The following is a 19,397-nucleotide window of genomic DNA, read 5'->3' as shown; positions in this document are numbered from 1 at the left end:
TTAATCAGCATAAATCGGAGAACACAGCACATTTGGCCTCTCCTCCTCCTCTCCAGAGCATCGATCCACCAGCCGAGAGACAGGGATTTTATTAATCAAGAATTAAAAACAGCAGAGGGGTACACTAACCATACATGTGTGCCACCCATATACAGTAATAGGTACTCTCTAAATGGAGCTAAGTTAAACCATCAAAAACCAGAGTCCGTGCGCAAATAAGATAGGGAGCGCCACAAATTACAGGCGATATTGACAGAGTTTGAAGAGGGAATGCAAAGGCAGAAGAATAAATCAAATGACAATGAAGGGACAGCAATCATATCAAATGAATGGGTGGGAGGACAAATAATACTTAAATTTAGACGGGAAAAAATATAGATGAGCCAAAATACAGAAATGGGGAAGATAAAAAGAGACAGGAAAAAGAGGAAGCAGAAGCGGGCCAAGTGAGGAGGTATGAAGAAGAAGAAAGAGAATGAGGTAACATAATGAAGGATGTAGAAGAAAGGGAGATAAAGTATCAAGCAAACAAGGAAAAGGAGCAGAAACATCAGGAACAGATGAAAATGGAACTGAATGAAAGATCACAGGAGAAAGAGAGGGAAAAAAGGGAAAAAGTGAGAAGGCAGTAAGACGAGAGAGAGAGAGAGAGAGAGAGAGAGAGAGAGAGAAAGGGAGGTGGACCTGAAACAAGTGAGGGAAATAGTGTAGAAAAGGAAAAAGAAGTTCAAAAACTAGATATGGAGCATGAACATCGCAGAAAATAGAGAAGCTAAGAACAGGAGCAAGAGAGAGAAAAGAGTTTATAAAGACGAGTGGAAAAATGAAAAATCATACTCATCCAGACGAAAATGAGGGAGCAATGATACAAAGGAGGATCCGGAATTTATACAGAAGCAGCAGAGAAAGTGTTGCTACCAAGAAGCTGACACTGAGCGTAGTTGGATCACCACAGAGAGAGTGTAATCTATTCGAGAGAGCATTAAGGGAACATACAAAAGAAAAGGATAGATTTTGACGACAGGGAGGATGAAGGGAGTAATGACAATTGTGCAACAATGTGTTCAGATGAGGAAAAGTACAGAAGTGAATATACGGGAGCGGAGGGGACCGTGCAAGGCCCCTCCATGAGCATGAAACCAGAGGGGGAAGGACAGTGTTCCAATATGGAAGAAATAGAAAAGGAAATACACAAGCCCATACCAACTCCCAAGCGCTCAAAGGAACACATGCAAAATATAGATAACCTGTATACAACCAGGTTGAGAACATTACCAGGATGAAGGAAAGTGAACATGCCAGTTAACAAAAACAAAGGCTGCAACCAGTCCTGGGCACAATGTAGGAATAACACAATTCCCATTTTTAGAAGAGGGGGAGGGAGCTGAACTAGAAAAACTGACCACAGGTATGACGCTAGCTATCAGTGACATAAAGATCAAAAACAAAACCAGCTGTAACAAAATTATCCCCCAAAAAACATTCTCACCTGCCCAGTAAACAATGACCTGCACTTCGAAAAAACCAGAAGAATCAAACAAATTATTGCACCCTGTTATTCAATGTTAACTCTAAGAACCTTACTGTTTATAATTCTTGCTTTAATAATTGACAGCTACAAGGCATTCAAGACAAGTGAGGTGCCTCTAATTTCACTATTAGTAAAGCCTAAGACCAGGTTTGTTTTCAAATGCATCCTCTTAGCAAGTATGATGCAATTTATCCAATTGGTACACTGGCAGCCAGAAGCTAAACGCGAAAGTATTGATTAAAAACTGAAGAAAATTTACCTTTTTGATTATGTCAACAGGTAAACACATTAGCAGTGATGATTGTAGCTGACTTTCTTTCCTTCTGCTGTCTCTACCTCTACCTCTTTATCCTCCTGGCACTATGAGAAGCAATATGGCGGCAACTTCCAGAACAAAAATGCTTACATGGCTGGATCTGCCCAAATAAATAATAATATGTGGCATCAGCCCATGACCCAGCTAGGGAGACCTGCTATTTGTGTTCTCTCATTCCCTATGCTATGTATACTTCCAGAGTCTTTATAGCCACAGAAATACCTGAAGAAATAGCACATTGCCTGACTCATCTGGCACTCTGTTTTACCCAAGGACAATTCCAAGGGCAAACTGCGTCCTTTGGTATAGGTAAATAAAGCAAAATCCGAACGAGAAGATAATTATGTACAAGGGATTAAATCCATGATAAAAAAGGAGACAATAAACCAGGTAATAAGATATGAGCAACCTGAAGCACCCGGAACAGTAGTTAGATTCGATGAGAATAAAATATTGCAATGCAATGATAGAAAATGGGAAATAAATAATAGGATGTTGGGAGCAAGGACAGGTTCAAATATAAGGAACAGTGCTCACACCTGAGCGGCAGACTGGCAGCTAGTATTATGCAAAACATTGGCATTATTGGAACAATGGCAAGAGGTTGTGGTAAATGTAAATAAGGTGTGCTCTTACCACTGGCCCAATATTACAAATTTGCTTACATGGCTGACTCATCTGGCACTCTGTTTTACCCAAGGACAATTCCAAGTGCAAACTGCGTCCTTTGGTATAGGTAAATAAAGCAAAATCCCAACGAGAAGATAATTATGTACAAGGGATTAAATCCATGATAAAAAAAAGGAGACAATAAACCAGGTAATAAGATATGAGCAACCTGAAGCACCCGGAACAGTAGTTAGATTTGATGAGAATAAAATATTGCAATGCAATAATAGAAAATGGGAAATAAATAACAGGATGTTGGGAGCAAGGACATGTTCAAATAAAAGGAACTGTACTCACACCTGAGGGGCAGATGGGCAGCTTGTAGTATGCAAAACATTGGCATTATTGGAACAATGGAAAGAGGTTGTGGTAAATGTAAATAAGGTGTGCTCTGACCACTGGCCCAACATTACAAATTTACTTGCATGGGTCGATGATGAGGGGCGACCCATGCAAATAGTGCCCTTAAGAAATGCTACTTTGTGCTTCTGAAGTAATGTCATTATAAATGTTGGAAAAAACAAAGGCTGTAAACAAGTCTTTGACGTTCTAAGAATGAAAGCAGGATCTTCAGTGTTAATTGATCACTAATGGGCCTATGGATCCAAAGCATATATGAGACTACCCCCAAATTGGGGAGGGCTGTGCCCCATGGCACTCGGAAACCTACCTGCTTTGGTAATACCTGAAAGCGATGTACTCATTACAGAGTTCACTAAGATGGATGCACACCAGAGAAAGGAAATACCCATCAACCTCAAACAAGCAAAAAGAGGTTGTCATTTTTATATATCTCCCAAACTGGAAGCAACATTCAATGAGATACCGTGGGAACATGGGTTATTCAGCACGGCCGAAATGTTGTTTTACTCTGTTCCTCTGAAATATAGGCAACCACAAATGCTAAGTGGTTGTAAATAATCCGGTGGGAGTTATTGCAAATGATTAACTCAACAGTGAAGGGCTTCAATGACATAAAGATAGAATTGCAAGCAAAAAGGCGCACGACTCTTCAGAACAGATATGCCCTCAACCTAATCACAGCCATGGAGGTCGGTGTATGCACAAAAATGGCACTTATTGATGTACGTTCATACCTGCTCACGGCAAGGAGAATGTGGCACTTATGAAAGCAATAACCCTCCTGACAGACCTCCATACAAAGATTGATGAAGAGATAGAAGAGATAGGGAATGATGACTGGTCTACCGTCTTGTTCTCCTGGATCCCCTCCTGGCAGGTCACCGCATTGAAGGTACTGATAGCAATACTGTTGTTGGTGCTACTGGGATTCTGCACTCTGAGAATAGCCATAGGTCAATGCAAGAGGATGGCTAAGAAGGAGATAGGGCTGAACATAGTGATAAACATGGGTAGGACGATACAACAATGCACACAAACCAAAGATGTACCTCATTTGGACTCAAAGGAATCCCTATCGTCCCTCCAGGATCCACATGTTGTTATTCCTGAGACCACCATAATTACGTGGGACAATGGGTATTCTGCAAACATGATGGGAGTCCTTCTATATGACTTGGAGCATAGACGAACACATAATGCATTTGGGTGACCTGAGGGGAGTGACAAATATATGGACACCCAAGGTACCCTACCAAGGAGAGGGTCTTCTGAGAGGAGTGGTTGAAACTCGACCCAAGGGGAGATTGTCAAGAGACAGATGAATGAATCATCCATCGTGTTGGCCACTCCCCTGCCTCCATAGCGAAGAAATGAGAGAAGCATATCAGTCCTGACAACTGCCCCCACCTCCACCATCTTACTGCAGAAACGAAAGGTGTTATTCACTAAGTCAACCCTATCAGCCTTACCCCAGAACCGTCAAAGAAGAGATGACCCTGCAAGATCTGGCATACATGGACATGCTGTAGCTAAAGAATAACGAAAGCAAGTGGTGTCATTGCACTTCTGACACACGAAGATTCACAAGACATAAAGCAGATATACATTCATCACAAAGTTACACAGACATTAGGTCAACCTGCATGTATAGATAAAGAATATACATTGCACTGAATAGACACTAGAAAACATATACTTGAATATATCCGCTGTAACCCAATATTCACAAGAACACACATAATGCTTGCTTAATGCAGAAACACAACAGTAATAAGCAGACATTTTGGATAAAATTGACAGTGCTGCCATGCTTAAATGAATGGGAGTGATTGAAGAAACATTGAAGCTGCAGGAAAAACTAATTTGCTGAATTAGCTAAAAAGCACAGTCGATAAACAGTTCCCAAGCGTAAGACATATTTCTCTTAGATTAAATAAAGAAACAGACAGCCTCCAAGAACCAGGTGCTCATTAATTAAGACTAATACTGAGAGAGAAATAGCTCCAACAAGTCTTCAGTTGACAGAGAGGGTGACAGTACTCATAGTAAAATAGGTTATAATCCTGGTAAAAGCCAAGCATAATAATTCCAAACATGATCTCCTCCCATGTGACTTAGAGTCAGAGGACACAGGCTTTTCAATAGCTTCTGACATTGAGAAACCAAGACGTTTACTCCCTTCAAATTCTCAGAATAAAAGATGCAAGATAGAAACTAGTTCAAAGCGGAAGACCTGGCTCTTGACCTACGAAATCAGAGGTGGTGGGTTATAATTGTGAAAGGCGGCACCTGTATGTCGATCCCCCTGCCATAAACATTTCTCATGTGCTGATGACCTGGCAAGTAATCAAGGTTGGCAAAGCCAACGCCAACCAATCATTGCTCTCAAATGGTGTATTTTTGCAACAGTAGCATGAACTGATACAAAGGCATGAATATGACACTCAGCTACCATTATCAATTTCGAAGTGGTCCCAGGTAGAGCCATCAGATATACTAAAACCAATCCGAATGTTGACTCCGCTCTGGCTTCCTTCTCTGTTCATCAGGATTGCAACTTTCATCATCTCTTATTCTCTTTTGACACTCTCAGGTGTTTTGTTACATATGTGGCTTTAGTGTCTAGGAGATCTCTCTCTATCTCGTTGCCCAACTTGCCACCTCCCTATGCGTCTCCACAGAGACCTGGATTCATTCACGTGCCTCTCCAGAGTCTCCCGCTCTGTAGATGTGACTCAGGCATCTGTAAAGATGAGCTTCCTCCCAATGTGGGAATCCGCGTCTCCTCCTCTCGTTCAGCTTTGTTGCAGCAGCAGATGTGAATCGCCCAGGCTTCTCTTACTCTGGTGTCTCCACACCCAGTAGTTATGACGCTGGGGCTTCCCCTGCGTAACATTACAGTCCTTATGTGTTGGATTATTAATCATTTTTGTTCCATTCATTTTCTTCATCACAGTACCAGGCAGGTACTTTCTTTCAGGCTTGATATTGCAGTAGAAATTGTATGATTCTTCTTGTTTTCAACCAGTAGGGGGGAGTCTTTCCTAGTGACGGCCTGCTTGCATCTACCCCTAGGGAGAGCATTGTATAGTGGGATCACCTCCCTAGCCTCACAAAGAACGTCTCCCACTTGGGAGAAGTAACTGGATCATGCGATTCATCACATACCCTTTCCCTTAGAATTTTGGCTTCCCCTTCTTCAGAGATTGGAAATATGTTTAGAAGGTCTACTTTCCCTTGCTCTTGCCGTGTTCTACTGTGACACAGGAGGGTTGGAGGTCTAGAAACCACCACATCATTTGAGCATTAGTCTTTTTTCTTAGGCTTAGACATGCGAGTGGGGAATGGTCTGTGACCACCTGCATTTCCTCCCAGTGAGGTAATATTTGAGTTGTGTCACTGTACACTTGATGACAAAGGCTTCAATTCTATTGTGGTGTAATTCTGCTCCCTTGGAAAGAGCTTTCTGCTTATGTGCAGAATGGGATGCTCTATGACATCATAATCTTTTGATAAGATAGCTCCAAGGCCAATATTAAATGCATCGGTCTGCAGTAAAAATTCTCAAATTAAGTTCAGAACTTAGATACAATGTTCTTCAAACCATTGAAGGTGTCTTGGTTCTGACTGTCCCATATCAATATTTGAGGCCGTACATTTTTAAGTTTGTCTATAATAAGGAATAATTTGGGATGGATCAATGATAATATGCCGTAAGCCCTAAATAAGCACAAAGCTCTCCCCTGTACCTGGGAGCATGACTGGGCCTTGCGTCAGTGCCTTATGGAGACATCCCTGCTGCCTTGCTCCACAGCGCCTTCTCCACCCTCTTTTTCCATCGTCGCTGTGGATAGGGAGACATTGAAGACAAGCAGCAGGGTACTGAACATATGTCTGTTTGTCACGAAGCAAATGTACATGAGTGACACCATTAAAGGTCACAACCATCATCACCCTCCATGACACACAGGTCAGTAAATCAACACACATGCACAATCAGGTCTGTTATTCACAACAGACTATCACATCCTTGCACACACCACTGTTTGCACCTCATAATTGTGCATTACTTCACATGCCTCATGGCACATACACAACTCACACACATCAGCTGACAGTCATGAAGCAGGCCCTGGAGCTGGCATGTCAGAGTGCACAAGAGGTTGATTTGGCAGCATGAGTCAATCACACAATCTAATGCTCAAGCAATATCCATCCTCGAGTGTTGTCCAGTCACACACTCACTCTTCAGATACATGCACATATACACCATGCATGTCCATGATGTTGCCAAAAGCACATATGTGTGACACCTCTCACATGGCCATGTCCAGACACATGAAATCAACGATGTCCATGTCGTCACATGCTGCTGCGCATCACACATTGCTATACAATCACTGTTGTTGTCACACATGCTTGAATGGACTCACATGCAGCACTGTCTGGGACATGCACACACACAGACATCTGTACAAGATACATAACAGACATAAGGCCAAGGTGCACACTCCAACCATACATCAATATGCACATGCACTATAGTGGACAAGTACACATGGACACTTACAAGTGAACTCCAGACAGAGTTCAAATCCATGACATGGGCGTACAGCGCCGGGTAGAACCACTACAAGACCTGCTTGTTGTCGGTGGTCAACCGGCCCTGCGCCCTCTTGGTCCATGCCAGCATGACAAAGCGACGGACCTTGTTGCAGGCTCCTGGCTTTGAAATCCTCCCAACGCTTGTGGACATGGATGTAGTCGCGCGGTGCCACACTCTCCGCGTTGATGGTACCCACGATGTCTGCCCAGATCTTCCTCCGTCCTTTCTTGCCGACTTGCGATGGTCCGGGGAAGAGGGCATCATAATGCAAAAGGACTTGCTCCACCAAGATGTCAACTTCCCTGGCTGAGAAGCTGACAGCCCTCTGCGTCGCTGCCAGGGGGTTGCCACTTGCCTCTGATGATGTTGCTTCAGACATGGCGCGGGTGTGGGTGGGCAAGGTAGTCCTGGTGCTGGCATGTGGAGCGGTGGTCTGGCACATCGGGAGTCTTCTGGATTACAGATCCAACAACAGGAGCTCTGGCAATGGAGTGTACAGCAGGCACCAAAATTGCAGGGCATGTGGGCAGCAGGCACCCACAGTGGGCAGGCAGCAGCAGATGACTCGTAGGAGGCTTCTGGGGCACTTGCAGGCAGGTAAATTGGCTGGTAGGCAGGAGCGTGGGTCTTCCGTGTTCTCGTGTGGCCAGCCGGAAACAGAGTGACTCTGCATGTGCGGACACAGTGCGTTAGTGTGGATTTAGAGGAAAGGGCCTACGCGCATAAGTTACATGACACGTGCTGGACGTTGGGCATTAGCATATTGGGATAAATCAGTGCATAGGAGACCCTCACACGCTTGTGCTAGCGATAGCAGAGAGACGTGTGGACTCCTGCGATTATAGTGTTTCCACGTGATCTCTACTAGAGAGTGCAAGCTTTTTCTTTTGGTGGGGGAATTTCCTCTGCGCACACAAGCGTGCATTTTGATTTTTGTTTTTGAGGCTGACGGTGAGTCGCGTTCGCATTTTGCATACTGTGGGTTCCCCTGTGTCTTGAGTACCCCCATTTTCAAGGTCATACTACCCTATGTGGCCTTTGTATGCGCAATTTATTGTGTTGCTGGGTGCCAATGCATACTGTGATAGGTTTTTACTTTACACGTGGGTTAATGAAGGGTCGCATACATGTAATTTTCATTTTTGCAGTGCCTGTGCTGTAGGCGGCCCGTTTATTTTTCCCCAGGGGTTACATTGAGCCTTGCAGGAGTACACTCGTATGTTTAACATCACGTACACTGCCCCCTCACTGAAATTGCCCAGGACAATTGATAGCTGTGCTTCCCATTGCACAATTCCATCAGTGCCATGAGTGGGAGGGCAACAAGAGGGAAGGGTGGCCAAGGAGGACGTGGTGGACGTGACCGGCATGGCCAGGAACATGCAGGGAGAGCTGTGCCCCCACCCAAAAGGGTCAGGGATATGCAGCTGATGCGGATGTCACCAGCAGCCTGGGTCCTGGGACAGCTGTGTCATCTGCTGTCCCTAACAGTTAGGGTCAGGAAGCTGCAGGGACAGCTGGAGCACCCGCTGCCCAGGCTCAGGGTCACACAGCCAGCCCTGTTGTGGTCCAGGCACAGATCCAGATGGACCCAGGTGCAGTAGTCCCTGTCTCGAAGGGGAAGGGACATGTTGGGGAAGTGGCAGCCACCTGCACACAGATACAGATACCTGCAAGGCAACCTCCTGTCCAGACATGGCTCAGTCCACCAGTCCTCCAGCTGCTACTGACCCAAGTGGTCCCAGCCAATCAGGGTCTGCACCGTCTCGCAAGAAGGCAAAGCGTGCAGTAGTGGGACAGGCTCCAACCCAAGGCACGGCACAGGAGACCCACACATCGAGGAAGAGGCGCTTCAGTGATGAGGAGCTCCAGATCCTCATGGACTATGTGCAGGAACACAAACATGACATGCTGGTGCGGGCAGGGAGCACACATATGCGTGCTCAGCATATGGCCCACTGGCAGCGCATCACTGATCTAATCAACGCCTTGGGCAATGAGAGGCGCCCAGCTTCTGAGGTATTGAAGCGTTGGAATGATCTCTGACGCCGAGCCAAAGAGAATCTGGGTAGTGCCTATGCCTCTACTCTGGTGACTGGAGGTGGGCAGCACAAGAGGACGATGAGCTCACTCAACATGAAGAACAAGTCAGTGATATGATTGATGTGGAGCTGATCCAAGGCGTGGGAGACCTGCCAAATTATGAGGACATGTCCGGTGAGTGGTGATGCATGTGCGTCCATGGCATGTGATGTTCCTTGGATGATTGTTGTGATTGTCTGGCAGTTCTGCCTGTATTTACATGACTGCCATGGGTGGGCATGTCATGGTGGGCTGACACATGCTTGTTGTCCTGTAGACTGCATGCATAAGATGTGCTGCACACTGTGACACTCGTCCTCACCACACATTATCATCCCTTCCATGTCACTCTCTGTGCAGCCTCTCATGGCACTCTTCCTGTTCCAACCTGTGATGGCGGGTAGCCTGTGTTGATCTTCTACTCCACACGCTCCTTCTGTACTCACATCTGTGAAGTCTCTGAGAGGTCACCCTGCCAGATGTACCTCCTCAGAGGTATTCTTCCTTTCCTCTCATTACCTCTGCAGCTCACTGTCTACAGAGGACTGGTCTTACCTATGGTGGGCTACTGCAACAGACTCTTAATAGATTTTGGTGGTTGAACTCTCTTGCATCTGATACTCATCCAGACCAGGACTGTGGGAAGTGTCCTTTTGGGTTGGGGCCAGGGATTGTGTCTCCCTCAGACTGTGATGATGCCACTGTCTTCCAGTGGCTACAGCTGTTCTTTCTTGAACCATGTGCATTGTCCACAAGTCCTTAGGTGTCCTGGGGCCAATATTACTTTAACTCCATCTTAAAGATTTGCGTACCTGTCATAGTCTTCACTCATGCATTTCACAATCACTCTTGGTCACTAGCTCCTCATTGCAATGAGCTGGTCATTGATGTCTGCCTTTGGCTGAGTCCTCCGTCTGGTACAGTCTCTCTGGCTCAATGGAACTGGAGGTGAACCTTCTCCAGGTATGTAGCACACCTGATGCTACCTCATGTGATGCACTTACTCTCCTCCTCTCCCCTGCTGGAGTCCATGATGACTGAGTTGATGCACTACTGACCTGGCTACAATCTGATCTCTGACACGGTCCTCTGAGCCTATGGTTTCACCCATGCACTGCATCCCGGCCATCCCCCGCACTTGATGTCTGTTAACTGTATTCCTACAATCCACTACCTCCACTTCGCACCTGATGTGTGCATTTGACCTTGCACTGCCAACAGGCCACAACATTTGCATTACTGTATTCATGTTTGAAATTGAGGCTGTTCACATGTTCTACACCGCCCCTCTCACTTCCAAACCCAGGTATCCCCTTCAACATGCCTACTCACTGGTGTGATGTCAATGTGATCTCGAATCATAGTATCAGTGTGCTTGTCTTCACTCTATTCCTACAACCTGGTATCATTGTGCATTGTGACACTTGTGTATTTTGGTTTTGTGAGTACAATGTAATGCAATGTCACAATTGTTGTACATGGATCTGGGACTGTAGTCATCAAGTTCCATCTCATGCTGTTTGGCAGTTCATGCATGGCTATGTGGCATCTGAGTATTGCACGTCAGGTGCTTGTGTGTGAAGCAGGTGCTATGTACCATGCACTAGATGTGTTGTTGAGCCCTTGATCACACATCCATGGCTGCATTCATAGTTCCCTTCCCTTCCATTTACACTGCGTACGTCCGTGGTTGTTTGTGCCATGGGTGACATTGCAGGTTAATGTGCTGCATGTGAACATTCTGGTAGCTGTGTGAGTGGGCTATGCAATTAACATGGGTCTTAATTTCCTTTTCTGTCCATGTGCAGGTGATGAGGCACTTGATGCAGAGGATGAGGGGAATGTGGTACAGGATACTGAGCAGCTACCAACCACCAGTGTAGGATGTGGTGTGGTAGCCCATGAAAATCCACTGGTGCTACAGTTCATCCTGGCCGGACTCAGTCGGACTCCGCCTCTGATGATTCCTTTGGATCTGGTGGTGAACCAGATATGTCTTCCTCAATAATGTTACAGGTGGGTGGATCAATTGTGGGTGCTGTTGTGTCCCAAAAGTCTGCAGGGGGTGAAGACCCCGCACAGGGCCAGTCATTGTAGGTATGTTAGTCTGTGGTGGTTACGGATGCAGGGTCATGCACCACAGTATTGGCCCCTGATCCTGGGACAGCTGATCAAGGGAGGGATTCTGTCCAGCAGTCACAGACAGGCCCATCACATCAAAGGCCAGGTTCCCTTGGGCCTGCCAGGCGTGGGGTCGGCCAACGCTGTGGCCATGTATCAGCTGGCAATACTGTGTGGGAGCAGTCCATGTATGTTGTTGCACAGCAACAGGGGTCTTCCTCTGCGATGTTGGCTCAGGGCATGGAAAGGGTTGCCAAATCCATGTTGCCCCCAGAAATACAGGTGGAGATCCAGTTGCAGGCAATGTGGTCCACTGCCGCTCACACAGGCTGCACATGGAGGCTAGCAACAGGAGCCTACGGATGGAACACAGGGCTCTTCGGGCATCCCTGGCTGTGAGGGTTGTGCACACAGAAACGCCCTGAGGGAAGAGTATAGGTCCCACAGAATTGCACTGACTGCACTTGAGGAAGCCCACAGTAGACAGTCTGAACAGCAGATGCAACAGTTGACTTATACCATCACAGAGGAACTCTGTGCATCCTGTGAGGTGTTGCATGGGGACCTCCGAGCAATCATGTTGCACAAGCGACCATATCAGTGTCGCATGGCCCATGCCATGGAGGACCAGGCCAGGGCTTTGCCTGGTGATCCTCCCTTAACACTAGCACCTTCTAATGCCACACCAGAGGGTGGTGACAACAGCGACAGCCCTCCCAATCCATCATAGCCATGCTGCCCATGAACACAGGGAGGTGTTTTGTTTTTTCTTCTCAACACCCGCACATGTGGGTGTTGACGTGCACCCTGCCCCCCACCCCTCGGCCACCATGGCCTTTTTTTGTTGTTTTTTGTCTACTGTGCATTCATGTGACAGTTTGTTGCTTTGTGTGGCATCCAAGAGCATCCACTGTTGGCTCCAGCTGGACTCATAGAGGCTTGTCTCGTGTTGGTGTTTGTGCCTTGGATCCAGACACATATGCCACACCTGTTTCCAATGTCCATGGGTTTGCAAAGAGGGCAGCATGTGAAAATAACTTACACAGAAGCATTGGGCTTCCTTTCTATCTGTGGACAGTCTCCTGTTCGGCCTGTGTATACACCCCTAGTGGGATTCATGATTGTATGTCCAGTGCATGACTGCCATCCCTTTTTGTTTGCACATTGGGATCCATTCTTTGACCATTTTCCATCTTCATGTATTGGCTTGCCTATCTGTATTATTGTTGGTCTTCGGTCTGTTTGTGCTTCCCTGCCCACTTTAGTTATCAGGGCCACCCAAAATGATGGAAGGGTGGCATGTGCAAGTTACAACATGTTGATGCACTTGTGCAATTATGATTGGTCACTGTCAGATATATTCAGTATTCTGGCCTGTGTATCTGGTATGTTGTACTGCCCAATTGGTGTCCCTGTGTACATTGATAGTTTGATGTGTGAGAGTGACGTGTTTATGAACTGGTTCCATTGATTGTTGAGCACTTTGTGACAGTGGAGTTGAGTGATGGCTTTTCATTTACACTTTTGACATTACATGCCATGGCAAGGTGTGGCGACCAGGTGAGATAGAGTGTGGGGTGGTTTAGGTGACATTCTGGCATTTAGAGGTGTACATTGCCATGGTGTTAGTGACATGCTACATCTTCCATGTGCTACTTTTGTGCACACCGGATTGAGTTGGTTTAAGTTCTCAGGGATACACACAATGTGCCACTTCCAAGGACAGGTTCTCAGGGTTTGTAAGTTTGGGACAGATGATTTTCCCTTTGTCGTCATTGATTGTCACCTAGAATGTGCCAGGCCTTTGTCCTCTCTGCAGGGTATGGAATTTAGTTGAAAAATTGTGCCACAAGCTGGGTACGGGCAGCCTAGCCACATGCCCTTTGCCCTTCCATGCGCAGACGCCATGCATGTGGTTGGGAATGTGGCAACACCACCATTTCCACCGGTACGCTATGCCATGTTGCAACATTGTACAGGACACATGCTGCCACAATGATCCTGCACACTACTGGTGGTGCTTATAGTATCTCACCACAAGAGTGGTCAAGGGAGCAGAAGCATGACTTTAGCACTCCGAATATGCACTCCACTATGCCCTAGTTGCAGTATGGGATGCGTTGTATCTTACCTTGGGTGGTGTGGTTCTGCATTGGCGTCATCATGTAGTTACTCAGAGGGTAGGCACTGTCCCCTGGGGAGGTGAGATGTGTTGTCAGTGGTGTGGTTTTGTCTTGTGAGTCATGCATGCATTTGCAGGGCCATTTGTACTCACTAATGAGCCATGTTTTGCCATGCTTCCTAGCTTCCAGGGCCCGTTGTAGGGGTTATATTTAGAATATGAAACTGTCATGGGTACACCCTGGATAATTTGCTTATACAGAGGTAATGATTCCCTTGGCATCACATACAACCTGCACGTTGATGGAATGCCAGTGCTTGTGATCGCGTTAGATGTGTTCTGTGGCCCTAGGTGGATGTAGGGCCACATGGGTGCAATCAATGGCACCAAGCACTTTAGGGAAGTGCGCCACCTCGTTAGAGTCCTGGACCATGGTCTGCCTTTCAGTGGGTGTTCTGGGCATGTATATGTTCCTGCGGACTATGATAGCCAACATCTTGTGTAGGCAGCGTGACTGTGTGACCTGTGAGATGCCCCCGACAATGGCAGTTGTCCGCTGAAATGACCCAGTGGCTAAAAAATGCAGCACCTTCTCCATGGGGCTCAGTGCTTGGGAGCACAAAGTGGGTGATGTGAGGTCATGTTCCCACTCCGTGACCAGGTCTAATATGATAGGAGGTGGCAACCTATAACTGCCATAGACCTGGTCATCAGGCATCCCAAAAAGGGTGGTCCTGGGTGGAAAAATGTGGGCCCTGGCTATCCTCCTACTCCAGCAGTGTCCCACGATCATGGTTGTGAAAAAATGGTACATTCATCGTAGCTGTATACGCGTGTTGGCTTTTGCATGCACTTTTTACGCATTATGTTTAGTGCGCAGTGATGCTTACATCAGAGTTTGCGTCGCGGATGTGTTTCCGGATTAGGGTGTCTTTTTCTGCGCACCGGAGAGCCCTGTTCGATTCCATGAAAACATGCCGTTAGCGCACATGTGGGCGTTGCAAGTATTTTACTGTGGTACTTCCCACATAACACCCATGTTTATGCTTGTTGTTTCCCATTCCACGTGTTCTGCCCCCTTTTTAGGTGAGTCCGCTAGACAGTATGAGCCTTCGCTGGCCGTCTCACGGAAGGCGTTTGTGGTGATGCAGTGACGTGACCCACACAGATTCAGCGCAAGTCTCAGGTAAGCCATGCGCAATGTGTTCCATGAATCAACAAACAGACGCTTGTATGCGTTTTGCACACAAGCGCCCATTTTTCCACGCAATTTTATTCCATGAAGCGGGCCCTTAGATTCTGCTGTTTAATATGTTGGTAGCACATGCATGCATCCCAACATCACCCATTCCAATCTATAGGTTCTTATTAAGTATTTATTTTTTCCTTTGCATTCTGTCACTTACAATTGTCTTTGCCATTATAAAACTCAAACTACTAGTCCCAGAATGCAAAGAAAAAAGATGACTAAACTTCAAGATACAAAACTGTGACATGTATATCAAATAAACATATAAAATGTTGTGCTTTTCAAAATATATTTTCTTAAGCATTTTGAAGAAAGTAAAAAAATGCACATCTGCATTTACAGCAGCACTGTCTCACTTTTTCATAAAGGAAAGTGAAAGCAGATAAAATAGATTTTTACTCCATTTGTAATTGGCACTTGACAGTACATGTATACTTCATAACATTAACCATTCCAATCGTCAGCTGCTTAATCAGTCCTACATTTTCTCTGAATTCTGTGACTTGTACTCCAACTTTCATAATGAGAAAAGTGGAACTACAAATCCTGGAACGCGGTCACAAAATCTAGGACTTCATAAACACCTACGGATTAGAATGCATCATGTTGGCAAGTATGCACATACTCCTAACATATTAAACTTCCACACACCAGCTGCCATTTAAAAGTGTACTACAGATATTTTCCATCAACTTGTCTTCGCTTTTACAAAATGTCACAGAGCTTCTATAAATGCACATATGCATTTCTTAACTTTCATGAAAATAAACCTAAGTTCAACCATTTTTAAACATCCACCAATTTAATGAACTCTTTTTCCCCACCACTCCTCCTTCCTTCATAAATATTAACCTTGCTTACTAAAAGTACTTCACCATTACCACATATCCCCACTAACTTTCTTTTACAATTACAGGAAAGAAGCACATTACTGAAGCCAACAACTGAAAAAAGAATACCCTATACATTCAACAAAGTAAGTACATTAATGTACCATGTATAAGTATGTAATCACAGCAGCACTATATATTACCACAGACTATTCTTTTCAAACCAATATTTCTTTCAATCTATCCTATTATATTCAACCATTCACACTCTTACTATACCCATCTACACACAACCATTGCAACACCCACTCTATTGCTTAAAACAGCACAATGACCCTACAGATTCTATCGCACCACCATTCCCTCACTTACTAACCCAACACCATCACACCTCTGCAGACATTTACTTTCACAACGTACCCAACCACACCTAATATACCAACTAACAATCAAACAGCGGGTTACCCTTTTCCTTTTGCGCCCCCGTTAGGTGCACCCACACATGTGAGGTACCTTTTTCGTTGGGACACCTGTAGAAACGCGAGAAGGTATGACATCTGTTGTTAACGATGTGTTTCGGTGAGTGGGACACAGGAAAATGTCTCTGAAATTGGCTGGAAATGAAGACAATCCTCAGACATTTCGCTCTGGCCACCCACCGAAACACACCGCCAACAACACGTGGCCTACCTTCCCGCATCCCCACATGTGTCCCGATGAAAACGGTACCTCACATGTGTGGGTGCACCTGCCGGGGGCGCAAAAGGAAAAGGGTAACCCGCTGGTAACCCCAAGCCTTTCGCCACAGCACAATTTTTTCATGTGAGCAACCTACAGATCTGGGCCTAGGGTGTCGAAGCCAAATATCACACTTTGTCGGGGATTGTGCCTAATAAAAACTGGGGCAATTTGCACAAGGCAGACCTCGATGGGTGAGCCAAGCGAAATGTGCAGAAAATGCGTTTTTTTCCCCACATTTCGGACTTTGTGGGGGTGTCTGGGTAATACATTCTGGGGCGATTTGGGCATAATATACCTCTGCGGATTCCCACGGGTGTCCTCTTTTCGGAAATGCATGGGCTTCCCTGTTTTCCCCCGGTGGCTTGGACACCCGAGACCCATATCTGTATGTTGTGCCGGTCGGCAGAGCCTCTCAAATTCCGGTCAGAAAACAGACTTGGGGTTACTTGTGTTTTAGGCTTTCCCCTTGGTGGCCAGGTAGGCGCACCCACACATGTGAGGTACCGTTTTCATCGGGACACCTGTGGGAACGCGGGACGGTAGGCCATGTGTTGTTGGAGGCGTGTTTCGATGGGTGAGCCGAGCAAAATGCGCAGAAAATTCATTTATTTTCCCACATTTCGGACTTTGCAGGGGTGTCTGGGTAATAAATTCTGGGGGGATTTGCGAAATATTGCCTCTGCGGATTCCCATGGGTGTCTTCTTTTCGGAAATGCATGGGGGTCCCTGTTTTTCTTGGTGGCTGCAACACCCCAGGCCTAAATCTGTAGGTTGGCTCCCGAAACCTTTTGGGGGGATAGCAGTGGTTTAGCCTTATTCCTTCGTGCCCTTATAGTTGCACCCACACATGTGAAGTACCGTTTTCATAGGGACACCTGTGGGAACGCGGGATGGTAGGCCATGTGCTGTTGGGGGCGTGTTTCGATGGGTGAGCTGAGCGAAATGTGCGGAAAATGATTTTTTTCCCACATTTCAGACTTTGCAGGGGTGTCTGGGTAATACATTCTGGGGCGATTTGGGCATATCATACCTCTGTGGATTCCCACGGGTGTCCTCTTTTTGGAAATGCATGGGGTTCCCTGTTTTCCCCAGTGGATTGGACACCCGAAGCCCATATCTGTATGTTGTGCCAGTCGGCAGAGCGTCTCAAATTCCGGTCAGAAAACAGGCTTGGTGTTACTTGTGTTTTAGGCTTTCCCCTTGGCGGCCAGGTAGGTGCACCCACACATGTGAGGTACCATTTTCATTGGGACACCTGTGGGAACGCGGGACAGTAGGCCATGTGTTGTTGGAGGTGTGTTTCGATGGGTGAGCCGAGCGAAATGCACGGAAAATGCATTTATTTTCCCACATTTCGGACTTTGCGGGGGTGTCTGGGTAATACATTCTGGGGCGATTTGTGAAATCATACCTCTGCGGATTCCCATGGGTGTCTTCTTTTCGAAAATGCATGGGGGTCCCTGTTTTTCTTGGTGGCTGCAACACCCCAGGCCTAAATCTGTAGGTTGGCTCCCCAAACCCTTTGGGTGGGATAGCAGTGGTTTAGCCTTACTCCTTTGCGCCCATGTAGGTGCACCCACACATGTTAGGTACCATTTTCAAAGGGACACCTGTGGGTTTTCATAACGTTTTGACCCATTTTCTGGTGGCCTTTGTCACACAACCCTTTCATTTCCCAAATGTGACCTACATTTAGTCGCTGCTTTAGGCACCATACACTTTTGTAACCTGCACAAGTCACCTACCCTTGAAAAGGTCTGCCTTTGCTCTTTCAAAAAATGTATGCTTGCTGTTCCTCAGCACATTGGTTTTCCCGATTTACACATGCTAAGTGTGTCTGTTCGTGGCGTGAGCGTAAAACTCCTTTGTACCATGGCTCAGTGTTTGGCTTGTGGTATTGCTTGTTTTGTAAAACACTACAAAAAATGTATGCTCTCCTAACTGCAAGAGTCGGGGGAATGTAGAGGAGCATTGCTTTTCTCAAAATTCATAGACGCCATTGCCGTACCAAGCCAACCATGTCCAACACATACCTTTTTTTTCGGTCATTTTCCCGCTTTTCCCCCAATCTATGGCAGTTTTCCCTACCTAGTTGTTGCCTGACCTACACAAATCACCCCTTCTGAAACCTGGAATTTAGTCTACTTTTCAGAAATATTTGCCTTTCTGTCCTCCAATTCTGCTTTCCTACCTTTTTCTTCCATTCCGTCCATGCATGTCCACTTGGCAAAAATTGCCAAAATCGCCTACCTCTCACAAAACGGTTGATAACCACATCGAAATATTTTTTTTTTGTTTCCACTTAATGTATTCTTGAAAGCCAGTAAATTGGGGAATTCAGCACAGCAAACCATTCGTTCCTAGCTCTTACAAGGAAAAAAACACAGGCTTCTTTGTACATCATTTTATTGGCATTTTTTGAAAAAACCCTAAAATTTTGCACTTTTTGCTTATTTTATCTCACCCCCCTACAGCAACCTAGGATTCCTGGGTGGCATTACGACTGCCTATATGTGGGAAAAAAAGGAGCCACATTTGGCCAAGATACCTCATGTAACAAAAAAGATACAAGCCATTGAATGGCCACATAACGAAATCACCAAACAAGGCCGTGGCACTGGGGAGAAATCCCCATGACACTTAAGGGGTTAGTGTAGTCACGATAAAGCAATCCAAAAAATGTATGTTACATAACATGTTCCATCATAGAGTTCTTCACAATCTTATAAAAACAGCTGAAAAGTGGCGATCTACCCTTGAAAAGGAC

The sequence above is a fragment of the Ambystoma mexicanum genome, chromosome 9, assembly GCF_040938575.1.
Source record: "Ambystoma mexicanum isolate Mex_15411 chromosome 9, UKY_AmexF1_1, whole genome shotgun sequence".
Classification (NCBI taxonomy): domain Eukaryota; kingdom Metazoa; phylum Chordata; class Amphibia; order Caudata; family Ambystomatidae; genus Ambystoma; species Ambystoma mexicanum.
This window is presented reverse-complemented; position numbering follows the sequence as displayed.